Raw genomic sequence first — 6,864 nt, forward strand, 5'->3', positions numbered from 1 at the left:
ATCCGAATATTGCACACCCCAGTCGGTGTCTCCTCTCCTGCCATGTCCCTGCAGGCTGGATGCTTTGAGAAGGCGGCCAGATGCTGCAGGAAACACAGCCTCGATGCTTGAGGAAAGAGGTACTAGATTTCTGCAGGGCAACAGCAAGCAAGGCTGTGCTTTCTACAGGAAACACTGCACTTACTCACCGGTCACATGGGGCTTTGCAGGAGGAAGGGTAAACCTCGAGAGCTGGGCAAGTTCCCGCAGGGACACGCACTTTGTCAGCCTAAAACAGCTCTGGTTTTACATTAAACGCAGGCTAGCCAGAGCCCGAGCCTGTTCGCTCAGCAGGCAAGACACTGCAACGCTGGTTTGGTGTTAAACGCACAAACTTGCACTCTGCCACCTTCTCACTTATCAATTTGACCTGAAATATGACTTTTTAAAATTTATTTTACATTTCCTGGCCCTAGGGGCTTGGTGCTGCTCCTCAGGACAACTCTCTGCTCTGAAACAGCCACATCTTACCAGGAAAAGAGCCGGTTTTCAGCAGAGGAGGTCAGTCCTTTGTGACGACAGGAGGAAGCAGCAAATCTCAGCGTTACCTGTACGCCGAGGCACACAAGGGCAGAGATGCTGGTGGTCGGAGCACACAGCTCCCCTCCGTGTATCAAGCATCGACAGCACTGTGCTGTGATGCGTGGGAGGGGGAGGACAGCCCCGGAGCTGCTCCTCCTTGCCCTCAGGCATCCTGCACACCCCCCCCCGCCATGACTTTTTGCCCCCTCAGCGCACTCCAGGATTTGTTGAGCACTGAGCAGGTACCAGCTATTTTGTACGGACTTGCAGCAGGGCAGCTGTGGTGGAAGAGACCAACTCTGTCTCAAGCTGGAGGTGTTCATCCATTGTCCTTTCTGCTGAGAGCGCAATCCGAGGTGACAGTGACTCCAAAGAAACTTGGCTTCTTATAGCCATCGGCAAGCACACACCAAGCAGAGCAGCTTTATATAAGGAAAAACCCCAGGACAACAGATTTGCTTCACTTCTACCACTTCACGGACATCAGGCCACTTTCTGCGCATCTGCCGGGTAGCAGCCCTGCCTTGGGCAGCTGGAGCCTGGACAGGCAGATTTAGTTGAGACTGTGCAAAGTAGAAGGTCAGCGTGACCGGCGTGCTGAATGAAACCTCCCTGCCCACCCTCAGAGCTGAGATGAATCGTGCTCTTCCTGGCAGGCCCTGAGCAGCAGCACCCAGAGGCTCCTCTGCTTCCCAGCCACCAAGGCAGCCTGGAAGGTGGTGGTGGAACTGGCTGTCTGATGGGAGAGGCACCAAGGAACCCTTGCTGGGTCCACACAGAGATATTCCACCCCGCACTGAGCCACAGGAGAGATATACAGCTCCCCTCTTGCCCACTGAAAGGCAAGGGGGGATCTCCATCTCTGGAGAGCCACTTCCAAGTCCCCTCCGTGGCTGTCTTCTGCTTCTGTCCACCACCAAGGCAGAGCCTGGACCATGAGGAGCCCAGCAAGGTTCACCCAGGCCCCTCTCAGCGCCGCTGGCTCCAAATACCTGGAATCCTGGTGCTGCCCCAGGGCCAGCCACAGACAGGGCTGCCCAGCCTGAGATGGTGATTCCCAGAACAGACGTCTGGGGCCACGCGTGACTCGGCCCTGAGTCACCCGCTCCCGGCAGCCCAGCCCCACCGCGCCCGGCCCTGACCCGCACCAGGGCAGCGTGGGTGTGGAGCCGGCCCTTCTCCTCTGGCTCCATCCCTTCTCCTCTGGCTCCATCCCACTGCCCGGCCTGTTGCAGGATTAATCCTGCTCCTGAGCTCAGCAGCAGGTCATTCCTGCAAGCTGCACCCAGCCTTGGGTCACCTCTTTTGCTCGGGACAGACCTGAACAACCAAGCCTCCAGCTGTGGACCCCAATGCAGCATTGGCTGGGGACTAAGCTCCAGCGCTACACACCCCCCCAGCACCCCGAGGGGATCACAGCCCCCACCACCCTCCCACCAGGCGGGTCCGGGCACCCCACAGGCAACAAAGTTCCTAAAACTGAACTGTTGAGCAAAACAGAAAGTTTAATGCCTCTTTTGGTCTTCTCTAGTCATCTCTCAGCTCAGTGGCACCCCAACGGTGGCAGGGACTCCGTTCGACAGCCCCGCTGGCAGGGCTGCCCGGCAATCCCCCAGCTGAGGCTCTGTCTGAAGGCTGCGAGGAGACTTCTTCATCCTGGTCGGGCTCATCCTCAGCCCTCAAATTCGCAGACTGGCTCATCCTGGTTGCTCGAGGCACAGGTCTGGCTGACGTCCAAGGTCCCGGTGATGAGAAGAGAGTGGCTACATTCAACAGTTCTTCAACTGGCAGCTTTAGCTACTAGAAAAGGACATAAAGCTTGCCACTGAAGAACTGGTGCTGGTTAGCCAGGAGCGGGGCGGCGGGGCAGCACCTGGGAAGGGAACGCACACGTCAGAGCCAGGATTGAACCGCGCTGAGCTGAGACGTCACCCAGAGCAGCCACCTGAGGCGGCAGAGCTGCTCCTCTCCCCCACCCCAGCACCAAGCCCTGATCCACCCCAGGAAGCTCCACAGGGCTGAGATCCCACAGGATCGCTCCCCTGTCACAGAGGATCCAGAAGTAACTCCGACCTCGACTCTTCCCATCCCTCCCCTCTCCCAAAGCAGGTGGTGCATCGGCTCCGGCACCTGCAGCCAGCCCCGAAACGTGAGCGACAGGCAGGGAAATCGAGGCTGTTTCTGCCAGAAAATAAGAGATAAGGCAACCTGCTCCAGCAGGGACCAGTGGCCGTGGCAGGGAGGCTACCGCAGGTCAGGGTTATGGCATTCCCCGGCTGCTCACCTCGGGCATCCGCGCTGGCCGGGTCCCACCTGGCCGGGAGCCAGCCACCGCCTGCCGGGGAAGACACTTTGTCAGGCGGCTGCTGCCAAACCTCCGCCAGAGGAATTTTGGGGAGCGCAGCCTTTTTCTGTGTCATTTTGTCTGAGGACAAGGATGCCAAGTCCGAGGCCCAGGGTGGAACCCCATTGTTTCCCCCTCCACCCCAGAAAAAAAAAACCTAAACAACCCTTCCCACACCACCCCGTGTTTTGGCTGCAGGGATTGAGTTGTGGGAAACCCCCCAAGCGTCCGGCCTTGCTGGGGGGGGACAGACGGCCCCAGGAAGCCCCCCAGCCAGTCACCACAGTGGCTTCCCTGCAGCATCCTCCCACCAGCGTCACCCCAAAGGCACTCGGGAGCCCGGCTGGCCTCAGGCCTTTGCAGGCGGCGGGGGAAGGCCGGAGTCCCGGTGGGTGTCGCGGCGGGGGGCTGCGGGGAGGCTCACGGTGCGGGGCCGGTGGCGGCAGCCGCGGAGCAGCGGCGGCGGCGGGGCCTGGCGGGGATGCCGAGCATTCCTGGCGTGCCGGGTACATCTGGTCCGGATTCCAGCGAGCGGGTCCCGGCCCTGCTCCACCCCCGCCGGCCCGTGAATCAGCACCCGCCGCTGAGACACTGGCCCCGCCAGCACCGGGGGCCCTGCCGGTACCGGGGGTTGACGAGGGGGGGGCCTGCCGGTAACAGGGCTCTCCCCCACCCCTTCTCAGCACCGACAGACCCCACCGGCACTGGGAAGGGTCCTGGCGGGAGCTCTCCCCCCTAATAAAACCCGCTGTGCCCCCAGCCGGTGCCCCCCTCCCGGTTTAACCGAGTCACACCCCCCCCACAACGTCTCCCGTCTCGGTAAAACCAACTCCCCCCTCCCCCCCTAACGGAGACAGCTCCCCTCCGCCGCTCCACGATAGAGCTGGTCCCTTCACTTCCCCCCGGGACACCCCGCCGACCTCCCACCCCCTCCGCTGCCCGGGATGCTCCGGTCCGTGCCCACGGCGGGGAGCGGCCTTGGGTCAAAGTCTGCCCAGCCCGGTCCCGGAGTGAAGGTCACCCCCGGGGCGGCCCCCGCCCGTCGCGGGGCGGCCTCGGCTGTGGCCCCGCCCGCCCCCCGGGGACCCCCCGGACCGGGGACCGCGCCCCGGTCCCAACCCCCCCCCCCCCCACCCCGCCCCGCCGCCACCGGGGGCGAGGCCGCTCGGCCCAGGCTGCGCCCGCAGAGCCCTGGGAGGGTCGCGTCGCGTCGAGCCGAGCCCCCCCGCAACCGCCCTGCCCCGCGGAAAGGTGACCTTCCCCGGCAGGACTCCAGAGCGTGCGGCGGGGCTACCGGGCCCCTCAACCCCCGGTGCACCGGCGGCCCCGCGCAGGGCTCGGCTGCCCTTAACGCCCGCCCCAGCGCGGCCCCACCGGACCCACCTGCGCGGCGCGGCCCAGCGCCACCGCCCCGCTGGGCCGGGCCCGGCCCGACCCGGCCCGGTGCCACCGCCGCCGCCTCCCCCCGCCGCCGCGCGCGCCGGCTCCCGTCTCGGATCAGCTGGCGGAGTCATGACGCAGCCACCCACCGGCCCCACCCCCGACCAATCACCTCCCGGCACGGGCAGTACTCACGGCGCCCGCCCCCATCGCGATTGCTACTCGCTTTAGCCAATGGCGACCCAGCACGGCCCGCCTCTCAGCCAATAGGACGGCAAAGCCAGCGCTCTGCCCCGCCCACCCCGAGGGGGGAGCGCTAAGCTCTCCCCCGGCCAGCCGGCGGTTGCCTAGGAAACGGCTGGCCCCGCCCCGACGCGGGGCATGCCGGGAGATGTAGTGCGGCGCGGTGCTCCCGGCATGCCCCGCGTGCTGTGAGTTGGCATTTTCAAGAGGGTGAAGGAGGCGGGGGGGGGGGGGGGGTGAAGGCGGCTCTTAAAGCGCCCGGCCCTCCCGGCGGGCCCCTGGCGGGGCGCGGCCCTGTGGTGGGGCCGCCCCCGCCGCCCCCTCCCGCCCTCGGGCGGCGCCGCCGTCCGCGACTTTCAACGCTGGGGCCGGTGACAGCCCCGATTCCGAGAAGTTGCTCTAAGTCGGCGGCCAATCAGAAGTGAGCGCTCGCCCCGCGCACCAATCGGCGGGCGGGGGGGGCGGGGCCGCGGGAACTCGGCTGACCCCGATGACTTGGCAGCGCCGCGCGATGACTGGACAACTTCTTTAAAGGGGCCGCGCCCTTTTGCGCCAGCCGTGACCGGCGGAGCGGAGAGCAGAAGCGGCACGGGCCAGCAAGCGGGACCCGCCCCGGGCCCGGCTGGCGGCTGCGGGCCGAGCCTGCGGGGGGGTGCGAGGCGGCGGTCAGCGGCTCCGGCGCCTCTTTAAGGACGTTTCCTGCCCTTCGCCCCAGTAACAGCTGATTGCAGCGGGCGGGGGGCGGGGGGCCAATGGGCTGCCTCCACGTCCCACCCACGTGACTCCCACGCGCTGCCGCCGCCGCGCCATGCGGCGCTGCCCGGCGGGAGCCCCCGGCGCCCTTAAAGGGGCTGCGTGGGGTCCGGCCGTGGGAGGGTGCCCGGGCAACCTCCCCCGCGGGCAACGCCGCACCCGCAGCCCCGCGCCTGGCGGGAGAGACCGGGCGGCGCCCGGGCGGTGGCTGCAGGACCCGGCTCGGCTCACAGGGACAGGGGCCGGGTGCTGCCCGGCCGCTCCGCCCCGGTCCCGCAGCCTGCGGGAAGAGAGCAGGAGGTCCCCGGAGCGGAGGGGGGTGGCCTGGCCCCGCTGCCCTGCGCCGGCTCCCCCCGGCACTCACCTGCCGCCGGTGGGGTCCACCCACCGCCGCCCGCCGCGGGGACCCCTTTAAGGCCGGCTGCCTCGTCAGCGCGGCTCGCCCGACTCCAGCTGACAGCCCGGGGCGCCCTTGACGTCACGGTGACCTCAGCCCGCCGTGGCGGCGGCGCTGCCGCGTCATGCCCCGCCGCCTGCCCGTGTATAGGCACCGCGCCCCGGCCTTGCGCACCCCCCACCCCCCCCCTGGCGGCCGCTGGAGGGAGCCCGGCCCCGCGTCCCGAGCGGGCCCCCCGCCGCCGCAGCCCCCCGGGGGTACCGGGACTCGGCGGCGTATGTGTCCCGTTCCGCCCCCCTTCTCCTCCCCGCCCCCCGGAGCCCCGCGTCCCCCGGGCACATGGCGGCGCGGCGGCCGCATGTGACCGCCGTCACCTGACCAACATGGCCGGGGCCCGCGCCGCCCCCGCCGCCGCCCGCCGCGGCTGAGCCCGCCGCCGCCGCCAGGTAACGCGGGGCCGCGGGCCGGGCGCTGCGGGACCCCCCCACCCCATCCCCGGGGTGGGGGTGAGGGCCCCTGGGATGAATCTCGGGCCTGTGGGGCTCAGCCCGGCTCTGCTCCTCCCCCCTCCCCGGTGGGGCCCGGGGCTGGCGCGCGGTGCCGGGGACTGCCTCTCCGGCCGTGGCCCCTGGCTTGGTGCTGCGGACGTGCTCCTTGCCGATGGGCGGCCTTTCGGGTCACCCCCCGGGGGTTGGCAGTGCCACAGGGCTGCGGAGGTGTCATCCTGCCCACCCCCCCACCACCCCCCCACCGCCCCGTACTCGGCCCTGGGATTGCAGAGGTCCTGTCCCGTCCCCTTCCTCAGCACCGGGGTTGCAGATGACCCATCGTGTACCCCCACCAGCTGCAGAGGTGCCATCATGTCCCCCCCCACCGGCCCCAGAGCTGTGGAGGTGGCATCATGTCCCCCGCACCAGCCCTGGGCCTGCAGAGGTCCCATCATGTCCCCTTCCCCAGCATGGGGGGTCTGGAGATCTCATCTTCTCCCCCTCTAGCTGTGGAGGTGCCATTGTGTCCCCTGTCACCAGCCCTTGGCCTGCAGAGGTCCTGTTGCGTCCCCTTCCCCAGCACTTGGGCTGTGCAGGTCCCATCAAGTCACCCCACTGGTCCCATCATGTCCCCCTCCCTGGCCCTGGGGTTGTGGAGGTCCCACTGTATCCCCCTGTCTGGCTGCAGAGGTCCCATC

The 6,864-nt window shown here is 67.9% G+C and overlaps 1 long non-coding RNA gene across 1 annotated transcript; it reads right to left on the reverse strand.

Annotated features, from left to right (window-relative positions):
- Positions 1-2,046: 2,046 nt before the first annotated feature.
- LOC141952658 (uncharacterized) lies at positions 2,047-4,382 on the reverse strand. The gene is made up of 2 exons (XR_012631679.1): positions 4,289-4,382; positions 2,047-2,434 (listed from the first exon to the last, which is right to left on the reverse strand). It is a non-coding gene; the product is annotated as an uncharacterized LOC141952658 (long non-coding RNA).
- Between the last annotated feature and the right edge of the window lie 2,482 nt (positions 4,383-6,864).

The sequence above is a fragment of the Strix uralensis genome, chromosome 20 (assembly GCF_047716275.1).
Source record: "Strix uralensis isolate ZFMK-TIS-50842 chromosome 20, bStrUra1, whole genome shotgun sequence".
NCBI classification, from domain to species: Eukaryota; Metazoa; Chordata; class Aves; order Strigiformes; family Strigidae; genus Strix; species Strix uralensis.